This window comes from Haemaphysalis longicornis, unplaced genomic scaffold (assembly GCF_048455015.1).
Source record: "Haemaphysalis longicornis isolate Haplotype H1 unplaced genomic scaffold, Haemaphysalis longicornis Haplotype H1 scaffold_3, whole genome shotgun sequence".
In the NCBI taxonomy this organism is placed as follows: domain Eukaryota; kingdom Metazoa; phylum Arthropoda; class Arachnida; order Ixodida; family Ixodidae; genus Haemaphysalis; species Haemaphysalis longicornis.
Genome location: NW_027526335.1, coordinates 35,340,283 through 35,356,150, shown reverse-complemented (window position 1 = coordinate 35,356,150; position 15,868 = coordinate 35,340,283). Strand labels below are relative to the sequence as shown.

Sequence of the window (15,868 nt, the reverse complement as noted above, 5' to 3'; positions counted from 1 at the left end):
TCTGGCAGGCACCCGCTCATTGACTCGCGGCAGGCCGATTGGTAACACGCTGTAAGACCCGGTGCATGCGATGATTGCGCGCAAACACATCCAACAACCCGTTACATCCATTGGATGTGCTGTCGTGTGATTGGGAGTAGTTGCTCACCGAATCTTGTCCTAGCTTGCAACTGTTGTCGACGGTATCTGGCGCGCGGAGGCCTAAACTATAGCTTTTTTGAACGGAAACCTTCGAAGATGTGGCGTTCCTCACTTCGCTGTGCATCCGTCTGCGCTGTTAGCGAATACTGCCGTAAAATAACAGGAGCTTTATGGGTGTTGACGTTTATCTCAACCTGCCTTGTACTTTAAAGGCGTCGTACTAAATGCCCAGCAGTATAAAAATGGAGGCGGGACAAGAAGAGGAACACGGGGCAAGCCCATGCTTCCTCGGATCCATTTCTCTTGTCTTAAGGCGCCCCTTATGCCAAGCTTGATGATTTCCCTTGTCCACACCCCGCAGCTTTAGCTGGAAGCAATCGTATACACGCCGCCGTAATAAAAGCTTTAAAAATACAAGATGCAGAGTTATTTTGGTCTTATTTAGCGATATTCCGCGATAAAATTGCTTTAACTGGTATAGAGACAGGAGTTCTAGTGTCCCACTAATTTTAAAACCACGAATGAAAACCATCTGAACTCCTCAAAAGAGTTTTGGCGCCTGACAGCGGAGGTAACTTCGCCGCCGTAACCGTGAGAAATTCGTTCGGCGTCTATGGACGCATCATGGAAAACTGCCCTTGTAACGCGAGCGCGCGTTTTGCAGTCATGCGCAGCTTTCCCGCTCATGGCAGTCCTTTCAACAGTGATTACTCTGCAATTTTTTAGCGAAATGAAAAGTTTTTTCGCACAGCTAATATTTGGGGTGAATACATGTGCACAGTTTCAATTCGCGCACGCTGCGCGACTGGGTTCCTGAGCCATGGGAACTATCCCATAGAAATGCATGGGGAGTTAGATTTGATAGCGAATTACACAAAAAAATATTCAGAAACCTGAAATGTTCTTTTAGCGTTTTAATCTTCACGTTGACTTCTAGCTTTATGCCAAATATCATTTTCCTAAAGTGGTTTTTCTAGGTTCCCGAGAGGTTGTAATTTTGAGCGAGAAAGCTGGGTATGTGTGCGGTGATCGCCGCGCGCTTTGGGGGTTCTTTGGCACCAGGAACATCTTATCCTCCTTCAACTTATGCACAATTATACACGGGGCCGCATAAGCGCGTAAAACACCCCAAAGAACTTTGATTGCAACGTTTTTTTTTTTTTTTTTGCTGTAGTTCCCATTAGCTTGTTCCCCTTCGTTCCAAACCGGCGCAAAACGGCCTGTCAGTTTCGTCCTGTCCGATTTCACATTTGATCCCTCCCGTTTAAACCCGCTGTCACACGACCTTTATAACGGCCGGTATAAGCGACACCGTTGAGATGCGCTACGCTTGCGAAGTCCCAGCTGATCATCGATACAGCGGCCGGCGTAAACATCTAGCCCGGCCCATTACAGTGCCATTCCACTCTGGGTGAAATGCGCTAGTTAAGACATTGACTGGCAGATGGGTTGTATATCCGTCGTTCTTGGATTGCGCGCGGCCTCCAGCTCGATGATCCGAGAACCGGTGGCGCAGTCCAAGACAGCAAAGGCGATTTGCAGTGACAGTGGACTTTCAATGCGCAGAAAGTAAGGGATCGTAACACTGCGCGGATGCGACAGCGACATCCTTCGCGTCATCCCACCGCCGTTTCCGCAAAAATCCCCCGGATGACCAACAAACACTGCCGCATACACAAATAACAAACATCCAAAGCACGGCCAAGAGCACAGATCCGCTATCCACACTACCCCTCACGGCCGAGGCCAGACGCTCCCACGGGACGGTAAGAGTGAACGCCCTGACCACCAGTGACGGTAATACGCCGCCATGTACAAGGACAGCTCTTACGATGAGCCGCCACAAGTCTCTGCCTCTGTCAAACGGCGTCATCAATAGATATACTCGAGAACACCTGAGCACGCTGACGACGCTCAGCACACTGGCACGTTTGTAACTTGCCGCCCAGCGTCCTGGCATCATCGGCAACCATCTTTAGGGCGAAGCAGCAAGGCGTCGCCGCTGCCGCCAGCTCTAGGCGTCGGACACGAACCCTGGCCAATTCTCCTCAGACGGCCAAAGAAAGGCCAGTTTATACCAGGCGCAGGTGTCACCTAAAGCGACGACCACGACATGGCCCTGGTCTGGAAGAGAGAGAGAGAGAAACAACTTTCGCTGAGCCCATTTCAGGTGACGCTCGCAGGCGTCAGACGGGGTGGAACCCTAGTCACGAGTCCCATATGAGTCCAATAGCTCCTGGCCCCTGGACGCGAGCTCTTGCTGCGTCGACAGGTCGGGGCTGGACATCAAGATCTCCCATCGCTCGGGTAGGGGGCGAAGGGGAAGGGGGAGGGAAGGTAGGGGATTCTTGAGCTCAGTACACTCCGTTAGTATGTGCGGCAGGGTGCCTTCCGTCTTTTTGCAGAACGGGCAGATGGGGTCGTGTTCTGCCGGGAACATCTTGTTCAATAAAGCTGGGTGCGCCAGTGACCCCGCTTGTGCGCGGCGCACTATTAGAGAGTTTTAGCATAGCGTGCTCCGTCCGCTAACGCTACGGCGGCGGGTAGCGGGGCGCGACTGGGGGGAGCAAATTCGTCACGGTGGGGTGGATTAGTTCCGCGAGGCCTGCCTTCGCCATGCCCGCTCTTTCCCTCCGCTGAGTGCAACACCACCTAGGTGGTGTTGCTGAGTGGCAACCTCCTCGCAGTCCCCGCGCGCGCATGCGCAGTCCGGTCCCGCTACCCGCTAACCTTAGCGTAGCGTACGGGAGCCGCTATGCTAAAACTCTCTATTGTTTGTTGCTTGCGGTCGAGTTGCTGGTGCGGCACGGGAAGCCTGCACCTGGCGCTCCTGTACAGCGTGGCAATCTCGCGGTAGCTCGTGACTGGGTGCGGTAGCTCCGACTCGTCCTCGGCCCGGTCTGCTAGTTCGCGGGCGTAGTGGTCGGCGAGGGCGTTGCCTTCCACTGTCGAGTGTGCCGGAACCCACACGAGCTCTACGTCTCGTCCCGGTGGGCTGCGCTTTGCGAGAATTGCCATGGCCGCGTGGGAGACGATCCCCTTGCGGTAGTTGCCGTAAGCCGTCTTGGAATCAGTGACGATCGTATGCACGTCTCCGTGCGTGAGGGCGAGAGCGATGGCCATCTCTTCTGCTTGGCTGGCATCTGTCGTCCGTAGCGACGCGCTGGTCACCAGCTTGTCGATGGTCGTGACGGCGGCCACTGCTTTGCTGCTGTGCTGGGGAAGTGAGGCGTCCACGTAGAGGACCCGGGGGTCTGCTTCCAGCTGTCGGGCGAGTGCCTGTGCCCGCGCGGCACGCCTCTCGTCGTTCCTGCCGGCCTGCATATTGCGCGGCAGGGGCTTGGTCTTGAGCGCTTCCCTCCACGGCGGAGGTAGAGGGTGCTTGGGTATCTGTGGTTCGATGGGCCAACCAGTCTTCCGAAGGACTGCTCGGCCGTGCTCAGTCTGGCTCAGTCGCACTCTCTGGTTGGAACGATGAGCCTCTATGAGCTCGTCTACCGTATTATGTGCCCCCATGTCCAGCAGCTTCTGCGTAGACGAGTACTGGGGCAGGCCCATAGCCGTCTTGGTGGCTTTCCTTATGATCGTGTCTAGCGTGTTCCTGTTCGCCTTCGTTAGCTGGAGGTACGGGGCCGAGTAGGTGATGCGAGACACGATGAACGCTCTGACCAGGCGGAAGGCGTCGTCTTCTTTAAGTCCCCTGTTCCGGTTCGCAACGCGTCGGATCATTCCGGTGACCTGTTCGGAGGCCATCTTGATGCCATGGTAGGCTGGCGGAAAAAATGGCCGCGGTTTAGCTCAGCTAACCTTGGATATGCAAAGCAAAAGCTTGGCTTAGTCTGGTCGAGTAGTCTTAGTTTCGCTTGGCTAAACCTTTGATTTGGCTGTATTGCCGACCATGTCTGAAAGCCGTTCGGTTCCGTGCAACGCTCACTGAAGGAGGCCGGGGCGAACGCGGCGTTCGTTCATGGCGAACGCGGCGTTCTCTTCGCCGGGCGCTAGACGAGTCACGTTGGCCGAAACGACCCAGCGCCGCATGCTTTAGAGGCCGCGGGGGTGGTTGGCTGCCTCGGCCGCAGCGGCGGTGGCGTCCGCTGTCGGCGCCCGCAGGCGCCAACAGCGGGCCCGGCAAATCACGCGATGCACTTTGAAGGGTGTGTCGCCGGGGGTGTGTCTGCGGTCGAAAGGTCATTTGCGCATCCTCCACGAAATCGCTGGACGAAAGTAGTAAAGCTTTGCTTTAAAAAAAAAATGCGGGTACGCCAGGGAAAACGGCGTCCGTCCGAGTGAAAGTGGCGGGGTCAAGCAATGCCCTCTGCGGTCGTATTGCACAGCGGTTCGAAAAACGCCAAGGGCGTACGCACGCTTCAACAGTTAACTGGCGCCGATTCCGTTCCGCCGTCACAAAAGAAAGGAATGATTCTGGATTCAGTCAAGCTAAAGGAGTAGTAACTCCGCAACAATGCCTGTCTAATTTGCATAGTCTGTGCGTAAACACAAGGTCGGTGCATGAAACTGGTGAAAACCATGCCTTTTAGCGCAGAGATTGCATAAAACCGCATTACAAATCGGTGTGCATGTTCGCGATGTTGTTACTGTTATTGCGTTACTATAGTTATTAGCTGAGTTAAGTTAGCATGGAATTATTGTATTGTTATTATTAGCTGGGTTGAGTTCGACAACAGGGTGTTTCACCTGCCACCGAGTCTGCTCATAGCCTGCTGCCGCAATTTTACAGTAAAGCTGTCAGCCAATCGTTGCAGAAAATTTCGTGTCGTAAACAAGAACCCCACGCAGGACCCAGCAGTTCTCGCCCAAGACGCCGAACGCATGCATCAGGCTAAGGAGGTGTGCAGCATAAAGCTCAGTATTTGTGTAAAGAAAAAAAAAACACAAAAGAAGCATCGAAACGGCATGATGGATGATAGGACGCCGGTGATCAATGGGATCCCCTCCCCCCCCCCCCCCCCCCCCATGTGTTTCGGTGAAGATTAGGTTTGCAGCTGCTCTCGAAAGGGGAGCGGGGATTGACGTCATTTGAGGGCTAGCGGTATGCGTCAGGCTGGGCAGGACGCAGCAGTTCTCGCCCAAGACGCCGAGCGCATACTTCAGGACCAAGCATTTGCCGCCAGAGAAGCCGAGTGCAAGCGACAAGCCTGCCGAGACGAGGGACATTTCACACCCTCCCCCATCAGCATGTGTAGTGGTGTAGTCCTTTCCGATCGTTCCCAGTACGTATCATATAGCACAAAAAAACTCTAGCACTGTTACTGTAACCTCTGGAGTACCACAGGGCTCAGTCCTGGGACCATTACTGTTTTTAATATTCATTAATGACCTGCCATCTGCCTTCGATTGTAAAATTCGCCTTTACGCTGATGATTCCGTTCTATACCACACAATCACTTCACCTGCGGATCACTGCCACCTACAGGAGTCATTCGCATTGTTTTGCAGGTGGTGTGATAGCTGGGGCATGAAAATTAACTTCCGCAAGACTGTTATACTCTCATTCCATAAGAGCACTTTTCCCTCCAATTTCGATTACAGAATTGACCAGGAAACTTTACAGAGGGTTTCAAAATATAAGTATTTGGGTGTCATAATTACGCATAATTTATTTTGGTCGTCACACATTGACTACATCTGCAATAAATCATTAAAAAAGTTAGGTTACCTCCGCCGTACACTAAGGAACTCTCCTAAAGAAACTAAATTAATGCTCTACAAGTCTCTAATCTGGCCTGTTCTCGAATACGCCTCCCCAGTCTGGAGCCCTTACAAACATATGGAAATAAATCAAATTGAGGGCATTCAAAAGAAAGCGGTTCGATTTATTTGTCGCCGCTACGACCGTTATTTTTCGCCGTCATCAACACTGTCTTCATTGAATTTGACACCACTCTCAGATCGCAGGCGCGTTGATGTGCTAAAATTTATGCATTGCATCATAAATGGCTCCTGTCGCCTTTCTCAAAATACCCTAATAAGTTACGCCGAACCACGTACGACTAGAAGCCAATCAAAATTAAACCTGGTCCCCTACTTCGCCCGCACCAACACTTTCAAATATAGTTTTTTTCCACTTGCTGTAGAACAATGGAACTTGATGCCATATTCCACCCGCTGTCTTCCTTTGACTGAATTCCTGTCCGCGCTTTCCTCGTCCTAATACGTATTAAAGTGTTCATGCCAGTACTCGTGTTCCATTACAATACATATATGGGTATTTGCTTTTTTTTCTGTGATTTCTGTGTACTTTTTCCTTTGGTCATCTCCCCTCCCTCTTTTTGTTGTCATGTGCCTCGGTCTGTTGGTAGTTAGCTCTGGATGTATGCTTTCTGTACCCCCCCCCCCACTCCTGCTATAGCCCTATGGGGCTGCAGTATGTACAAATAAAAAATAAAAAATAAAAACTGCGCTGAACACCCACTTTCGCAGGGCGGGATGGCGTCCATTTTTTTTTTTATTGAGCTTTTGACAATAAAATTTCTATGGTGCTGAGGCATAAGGTCACTGTAATAGTCGCCTCACTAGGCCTCTGGCACCAGACAGCAAAAGCGACAGGAAAAGAAGCAAATACAAATATACATTGTGGGAATCGTGGAGAACCGCGGCCCGCTATCCCGAGCCGGCGCGCGCTTCGGAAGCATGTTCGGAAGAGACGCTTTGTGCTGAAACCGGTCCGGCGCTCCACTGGTTCGTCGGCGGCCCCCGATAGATGGCACCACCGGTTCGTGCGGGGCATAGGCGCGCGGGCGGCGCGAACATGTGTGCGCGCGGGAGAAGTCTGGGAGAGTCTCGCCGGAGGCCCGGTCGGTGTAAGATCGGCGGAGCAGCGCGGCGCTGGCGGATACCCTACATCTCAGGTGGAAACTGTTGTTTGTCGCGCGCCGTGAGTGCCTGCCTCCCGTTTGCGGTCACGACCCGGACGGCGTGATTCGTGAACGCCGTCGAGCCTTGCGCTCGCATGCTTTGGGAGTCACCAAATAAACGGCTGTGCTTCGGCACTACTGTCTACTCTGTTCTCGTATCGGCGAACCTCGCTGGGCTGCCGCGGGTGCGGGAGCCCGCGTGGTTGACACGCCGGGAGCTAGCGTGATGGCCTACGCCGGAGTACTGGCTAAGTCGCCCCTGAGAACCCCACGATATATTCCACAACATACAAACTTTTAGCGTAACAAAACAATAAATAATAATATAAAATAAAAATAAAATGAGATTACCGTGCAACCACTCCGCCTTTGCAAACGAAACAAACATAGCGTAAACATATACACAAAATACCACGAAAATTCAAGAAATTGTCTCACACTTCATGTAGGAAATACATTTTGGTTTTCCGTCTAAAAGCGGCTACTGAGGAAGTGTGTTCAATCATGTGAAACAGTACAGGGTGACTGTTCAGGAGATTAGGAATTTGCCATTTAAGTGTTTGTGTGCCGTAATTACTCCTATGTCGTATTTTAATTGATTGATTGATTGTGGGGTTTAACGCGCCGACGCAACGCAGGCGATGAGGCGCGCCGTAGTGGAGGGCTCCGGATTAATTTTGACCACCTGGGGATCTTTATCGTGCGCCGAAATCTCGTACACACGGGCGTTTTTGCTTTTCGCCTCCATCAGAAAAGCGGCCGCCGCGGCCGGGAATCGAACCCGCGACCTCGTGCTCAGCAGCGCAACGCCTTAGCCACTGAGCCACCGCGGCGGGTGTATATCGTATTTTAGATGCGACGCATCTCTTGCTCGCGGGTATGTCCCTCCTGCGTCGTTGTTGTCGCGGCGTTGTCCGCATGCTCACTGCACATGGGCAACTCTCCTCCGTTCTTCTCTCCAACAGCTGTGCGCAACACTCTCACTCCGTCTCATTATCATAACAACAGTTGCGCGTGTGCGCTTCGCTGCTCTGGGTGCGCGCATGTGTGCGCACTCTCACTCCGTCTCATTATCATAACAACAGCTGCGCGTGTGCGCTTCGCTGCTCTGGGTGCGCGCATGTGTGCGCATGCGCGCGACTCTCCCCCCGGCTCCTCTCCTAGCGCACGGCGCCGGATCAGCCCAGCGCTCGCTCTCGCACTTGACTTGACTTTGCTTGACGATACCTCCGTGCAAGATCTTCCGATGAAGACGTGATGGAAGCGACAGTCCCTTCAGCGAGTGGACTGACGCAATCCAATACCAGCGTCAGTCCAAACGCTCCCCCCTGATGCGTCGCATCACATCTGAGTTCCCTCGCGGGAAGATGGGCGTAATTTTTATGAAGTTTTCATGTCGGGAATTATATGCCGTTTCAGTGTTGGTGTAATTAAAAAGAAAAAAAGCTCTGGGTCAGCTTTGAATTCCACAAAAATCGTTATAGCGAGTCGTTGATTATACAAAGATTAAACATCAAGTATGCAGTCTTTTTGGATGCATGGAAGTGTATTGGCATAGTTTGAGAGAATATCGATGAACTACAGGCCCTTCTTTTGCATGCGGTGCAAGTCTGCCACGAACGCGATTGTGACGCAACTCTCCATACAAGCAGAGTCCTTCAGGACTCTGATACAAGTAAACAATAATGTAACCATGAGCGTACACAGGCAACATAAAGTTTCCTTTTTATTCTCGTGGGTAACAGGGATCTAAATTTACTCAACATGCCAATGTGTTGCGCATTATTGCGTTTTATTATTTATTTATTTACAAATACTGCTGGCCAGAAGCCAAAACGGGAGGGGCGAAACAATACATTTATCATACACAACATTTCAATACAACATCAACGAAAGAAGGAAGAAAATGAAAAGCGGAACATTTTTAACAAAAGCAACGAAAGGAAATGGTGGGAAGCGAAACGCGGAACAGCTGTAATAGTTAGAAAACGATTTCAAATTTCTGCGTGAATACGTTCAGGAGAGTGTAAATGGCTTGCAGGCAAACTGTTCCACTCCTCTATGGTACGAGGGAAAAAAGGAAAATTTAAACAAGTTAGTACGAGCAAAATACGTCATAATAGTTTATAGAACTAGTATGGCATCCCCAACGGAGGTTTTCATGAAATACTGCGCCTAGAAACTTGTGTTCGGAAACTCGTTCCAAATGGTCAGATTCAAATGTAGGTGTATTAGTAAGAGTAACAGTTCTGTTAATAGAGCAGAAAACTATATATACGTCGTTTTATTGACGTCCAGTTAAAGCTGAATGAATCTAAGCCATCGTGATAGGCTGTCGTGCCATGAATTTGTTGAAGAAACAAGAGATGACACGTTCGGCGATGATAAGACATTTGTGTCATCTGCGTACGGCATAATAAATGGTGTTTGTGGGATGGAAACAAAATAAATAATATTGGTCCTATTATTGACCCCTGTGGGACACAAAATTTTATGTGTTCAGTATCTGGAGACACATTATGAGGAACCAAACGGAACTGGTGTAATGGACGTTGGGCGTGCTAGCACGACGTAATGCCACGTTTCTGGACGACGATGAATGTGCTGGCGCTACGGATGTAATGGCACGTTGAATGTGAAGCACGTGATCCACGGTGCAGCTGCTGACGGCCTGGCATCACTGCCTGACGTCGCATACGCCGTGCGTCCGTGCCGATTTCCTGCGCTCAGTTTCCTCCAATATTTCACGAGCGCGAACGCAGAGCTCAATGTTCGGAATCAATACGCGAGGAAGGCTGCTTCCCCGCAAGGGTTCCGTTTACGCAGACCAGGGGACGGCTGGCGGCGTAACGCCTTGGCGCCGTTTTCAAGGACGCCGCCGCCGCAGGGGTGTGGCAGCGCAGCGCGGCTTCACGTGCTACGTTCACGTCAGCGGCTGCGACCACGCTGGTGAACGCTTCGCTGCGGCGACGGTCGGACCCGGGTTCGAGTTCGGCACGCCCGAATCGCGTCGGCGTGCCTGTGCAGTGTCGGCTTGTTGGAAACGCGCTTTAATTGGGGCGCCAATCAAGCAGCAAGCGAGCGTCGTCTGCGCCGAGCGCGTCGGTGCCGCGGAGCATGCATAGAGTTGCGCGAGCGAGCAGCGAGAGTAGTCCGTTGCCGGAAGTGCAGCGCGCGGATGACGTCGAGATTGCCGCTCCGCCACCACTTCCGGGTTTCCCCGCGCCGCCGGCTCCTCCGCGTGGGCTTTGAAGGCCGGCTTCCATGTGCTTTCGCCTGGCCGCCGCGGCGGCGGCCGTCAGCTGTGTCTCCTCTGTTCCTGTGCGGCCCGTCTCGTCGTCGCTGGACGGAACCCCGTGCCTTGGGAGTGCCTCGGACGTTTGGTCCTGCGACGGGCGAGGTATGTGGATCGGAACATTGTGCCTCTAGCAGAAGCCGCGTCGCACGGGCCAAGGTCGGCTCGTCTGGGACGCGGGCCAAGCGCTTGCCGTTGTCGGCCGTGCAGTGCGCGAAACCACGTGTTGCGCAACGCCCTCTCCCCGCAGCCGCGCCGCCGCTTCCCGCAACAAGTTGTGTTGCCGGCGCTGGCCGCCGCTTCTCATGTCTCCTCCGAGCCCTGCGGCCGGCCCGTGGCGAAGAGGAACACTCGCGAGAAGCGCGATTTTGCGGAAACTTGTGGCTGCTCCCACTGCAGGGATTTCCGTTTTGCGGTAATCCTCTGCGGGCCGGCGTTTTCGGGTGACGCCTTCCGCTCTACCTTGGTGCAGGCGAAGAGCGCTGAACGTGCCCTTGGAGAAACCCGCTCTATGCAAGGCACGCTGCTCGCGCCCACTGTCCGTCACACGTACTACGTCGTGCGGCGGTGCGGACCGTCGGCCGGTCTCTCCCCGTGCTTTCCCTGTATCGCGGAAAATCAACGCGTCGGAACTCTTGGCTGCGCTCCAGTGGCAGAGCGATTTGCGGGCAGGTTTACGCCGCCCTCTCCCTTTTCGCTCTGCGGCCGGCGGCGCGGCTCGGGCCGCACAAGCTCGCGCCCCGCCGCTGCTGTCGACGGCGGTGGCTCGCCCACGTGGCTGGGTCCCGACGGGAAATGCGAGCCTTGCATATATCAGCCGCCGGCACGCCTCGAGGCTCGGAGCACGCCACTCGAGATCACTGCTGCGGACGCCGCTCGCTCCATGGTGACACCGCACGTGCGCTGAGAGAGGCACGGACGCCCACGGATCCCAGCTGGATCCCGCTATTTGCTCGATGAAACTTTCGCCAGACATCCGGCCTACACCACTTTCAAGAACATTTTTTAGCAGCACAGCTGCTTGAGCATGGTCCGGTGGCGTTCGCAAAAAAAAAATCGAACGCACGTGAGCCTGCGCCCGGTGTCGTCCTGGCTTGCGCCACGTGAGGAGCCCACGAAAAAATAGTAAGAAAAGAGTTCACCTGCGTGGGGAGCCCAGACGCCGAGTTCGCGAAGCCGGTTGCCACGGGTTCTAGCACGTGCTAACGCGGTCCACTTTGGAGGAGATGTGAAAGCGTGCGGGCGTTTTTGCATAAGTGGACCGCGGCAAGTTCGGAAATCCATGCGAGTCGCAACAGCCGGGTCTCTGACAAAGAGAGAGGGGCCGCCAGCTCTGCTTGTTTCTCTTCCCTTGCACCACTAGTGCAAGCTGCGGCAATTTTTCTCTCTGCTTTTAAGTTGGTTCTGATGCGCGGTCGAGAACTTTTGTTGAACTTGTTGTGACATGCGTGCCAGGGCAGACCGCCCCAGAATGTGAACTTCTGCATGGTAGTAAGACTATTTATCTCCCCTCACTTGAAAAGTTTTACCACCACCACTGTCATGCGGAAGTTCACATTCGGGGAGATAGAGAGAGAGAGAATGATTGATTAATTGTTGGGTTTAGTGGGCCGACGCAACGCGGGCAATGAGGCGCGCCGTAGTGGAGGGCTCTGGATTAATTTTGACCACCTGTGGATCTTTAACGTGCGCCGAAATCTCGTACACACGGGCGTTTTTGCTTTTCGCCTCCATCAGAAAAGCGGCCGGGAATCGAACCCGTGACCTCGTGCCCAGCAGCGCAATGCCTTAGCCACCGCGAGAGTGAGAGATAGAGAGAGAGAGAGAGAGAGAGAGAGAGAGAGAGAGAGAGAGAATGACAAGATTGACAAAGTGCACGCCAAGCATATCCTGGCGAACTTGGGGGCGTGTATTTTGGCGTTGTTCTTTTGAAGCTATTTTCTCGACGTGAAGGCCTTTCCAAACTGCAGACGAGCCCACTTTTAACGAACTCTACCGTCACGCTGAACTTGTTCGTTATATCCGAAGTTCGTTATAAGTGTAATAAGCATTTTCTGCGCGTGAAAACGGGGCACATATACGGCGGGCGCAATGACCCGGCCGCAGACATTGCCTGGACCGCGCGCGGCGATACAGCCATGAGGCGAAGCTTGCCGTTCGCCCGCCGGAGTTAGACAAGCGGAAAAATGGCTCGTAATATATGCATAAATGTCCTACGAATTGTCATTGGGGTTGTTGCGCTTCCTGGCCAACGGCTCGCCATTGATGTTGGAGCTCAGGGTCATCTAAAATTGTTTACTTGAACAGATCGTACTTCTTAACCAGATCCAATGCTTTGCTCCCCTGCTTCATCGACAAGGACCGATGACACCTGAGTGGCACTCGACGCGTTTCGGTTTCATGACACGCGTTTCAGGTTGCTTCATGTTTTTTTTTTTTCTTTCCACTTTTTTTCTCGGCCGAACTAGAGAGGAAAGCGCCTGTGAGCATGAACGATTCCGAGTCACTAGATCCAACGCGTCAGTAAATCCAACGAGTCATTACATCCATTCGTGGATCTACTGACTCATTGGATCTAGTGACGCGTTGGATCTAGTGACTCGGTTGGATCTACTGACCCGTTGGATCTAGCGACGCGTTGGATCTAATGACTCGGATGGATGTACCGACCCTTTGGATCTTATGACTCGTTGGATCTAGTGACTCGGAGGGCCGGGAGGGAGAGGAGGGTTATTAGGGCAGCAACGTTTTTGCCCCCGCCGCCTTCCATTCCGGCTTTACAAAATGAACAAAAGGGTTGCCCCTCAGCTTACTGCTTGGGCAGCGGGTATGCTTTCTAGCGCTGCACGTCTTTATTTATTCTTTTTCTACAGCTCGTGGTGAGTTCGTAAGTCCACACAACACTTTCAAAAGAAAGGGGCAACGTCTTTTGAGACTAACCACGCTGCGAGCACTCGGCTATCCATCAGGGAGTAAGAAAAATGTAAAAAAAATTAGGAAAAAAGGGCGCGGCAACCACTGCAGATTAGTCACGGGAAAGTGCGCCTGCTACCGTGTCGTTCATGTGAAAGGTACACGTGACGGCGGTTGCGGGGGAACCGCGGGATGGGGATATTTTGTGCACAGGTTCTCCGAAACCCTGACTTTGGACGGGGGAGGGGGCGGGGTGCCTTACTGTTAATTTTAGTTCGCCGTGGCAGCCGCTAGGAGGAACGGTGCTGGAAAGATCCATTTAACCTTATAACGCAGGAGTCGTCGGTTTTCTCTCTCTTTTTTACATTTTCAGATGTAATTATAATTTTCACAACTTAGGTTAGTTTTCGGTGCCATAACTTTTTTCTGTTCGCTAGGTTGTGTTAGATTCGTTAACGTTAGGCTACTTTAGTGGAAGGCGAAGCAGTGCCAGACTACGGCGCCTAGTATATTCTAGGCACTACAGCCCTACGGGGCGTTTTCCATCAAAACAATGCCTGTGGGCGTCGCTTTAGTGGAGGGCTTTTAATACCGTCGGACGGCACATAAACACAGCCTCATATAAATGCACTCGACTTCCTTGAAACGATTTTTCGTGTAATTATTTGTTGAGAATGGTTCCTCGATGACGTTTTATTCTATTTTTTTCGGCATCTCCGATTGCACTGGAAAAAACATGTATTGATACTGCAGTAAAGTCTGCATGCAGACTTCAGACGTCGCCTACGTCGTCTTCTTGACCACAACCGCGGCCGGAGCCCCGCTAGCAGTTCCCGGTCCGCCGGACTCCTGATCTATTTCTCTGAAGAAGGGGCTTCATACGCGCTGCCCGCGGACCGCACGCGGCCGTCGGACCTTTCGATTCGAACCTATTTATTACAAATGTTCTTGTTCGCAATTCTGCATTATTTTAGGCCAGGTGATTGTTATGCGGCATTGCCAAAAATGACTGTTTATTTGTTGAATATTTGGTGGAATATTTGCACCTTTCGGAAGCTTGGCTTTAAAAATGCAGAAAACCAAAACGAACAATTTCAGCTGCGGTGTGCACAGTTGGTAGCAATTAAAATGCGAAAACTTCTTATAAAAACTGAACATCTGTCCTGTATCACGAAACTTGCGCTTAATAGACATACACAGACGAAGGAAGACGGACGTCCGTCTTCCTTCGTCTGTGTATGTCTATTAAGCGCAAGTTTCGTGATACATAATGCACCAACTAGCCCAACAGCACGTTATACGGAACATCTGTCCTGTTCAGCTGTTAGACAGCGAAGCTGTTAGATACTAATGAAAATGATGTTACGAAAGGAGTTACAAAAGCGCTTTGAATTGCAATTTAGCAATACAGTTGATTCATATTAATACGAACTCCATGAGGACCGCAAACAGCTTCGAAATAACACAGCTTTCAAATAAGCAGAATCCCGCCATGGTGGCTCAGTGGCCAATGCATTGTGCTGCTGGGCCCAAGAACGCGGGTTCGATTCCCGGCCGCGGCAGCCACTTTTCCGATGGAAGCGAAAACGCCGGTGTGTTCGAGATTTCGGCGCACGTTAAAGATTTCCATGTGGTCCAATTTATTCCGGAGCACTCCACTACGGCACGCCTCATCGCCTGCGAAGCGTCGGTGCGTTAAACCTCATAATCAATCAATCAATCAATCAATCAATCAATCAATCAATCAATCAATCAATCAATCAATCAATCAATCAATCATTCAGTCAATCAGTCAGTCAATCAGTCAATCAATCAATCAAACAAACAGAAAGTACCATGAAAGCATTGCCATGACTACGCTACACGTCTTCCTTCTTGATTTTGGTCGGGACATCGACTTTCCTCGCAAATTCAAGCGCACGACATTTTTTTGTCCTGAGTGTTAAGACTCATCGCTATAGTTGGAGCTTGAAGCGTCCAGCACGCAATCTGCTTACACGGAGTTGTGTGCAGCAAAGAACGTACAAAAAACGTACTGATGCGTACGTTGGCGCGAGTTTCAACGGAACTGGCTGTGCGCAGCCGCAGTTGCCTAGGCGCCGACATAACACGGTACACGGTGGTGTTTTGGAGCCGAAAAATTTGAATTTCATCGAGAAATGACGGCCACACGTATGTTTTTATTCAAAATAGCTTCCAACTACCCGACATAATTGGTTTTGGCTTCGAATTATCGGGCTATTTTTCCATTGAATTGCACGCATAATTGCCGAGACCAGCTAAAAACATCACTTCAAGTTAACCGAAAATTCTGATTACGCTTCTTTTCTCTATGGAGTAGATTTTATCTTGTTTGCGAGCGTATTGATCGGAATGTTTTAGGAGTAGCGGCATTATGTTCGTTCTATCAAAACTGCGACTGGTAAAATACCCATAATATCGACTAAGCTATACTCGGTGACAACTTGAGAACGGCACCAGAAGTTGCCGCTGTGCCTTATCACTGTAGCCGGATGTTTCTCCGCGCGGCGCAAGTAGCGCGTTACTGGGAATATTTTGAACATGGCATGAGCCGTTTTCGTGATTTTTTGGACTTAATATGCTTATAAACGACTCCAGTGACGACAAACAAACTGCGTGAGAC

The 15,868-nt window shown here is 51.7% G+C and overlaps 1 protein-coding gene across 4 annotated transcripts in view; it reads left to right on the top strand.

Moving 5' to 3' along the window:
- LOC144174273 (uncharacterized) overlaps positions 1-15,868 on the top strand; it is a 299,423-nt gene that overhangs the window by 98,853 nt on the left and 184,702 nt on the right. For 2 of the 4 annotated variants that reach the window (XM_077702877.1, XM_077702878.1), the window contains exon 1: positions 10,203-10,416. The exons of the other annotated variants lie outside the window; for them this stretch is intronic. The gene's annotated coding sequence lies outside the window, so the exon portion shown is untranslated. Of the gene's footprint in view, positions 1-10,202; positions 10,417-15,868 lie in introns of those variants that run through there. 4 annotated transcript variants of the gene reach the window in all.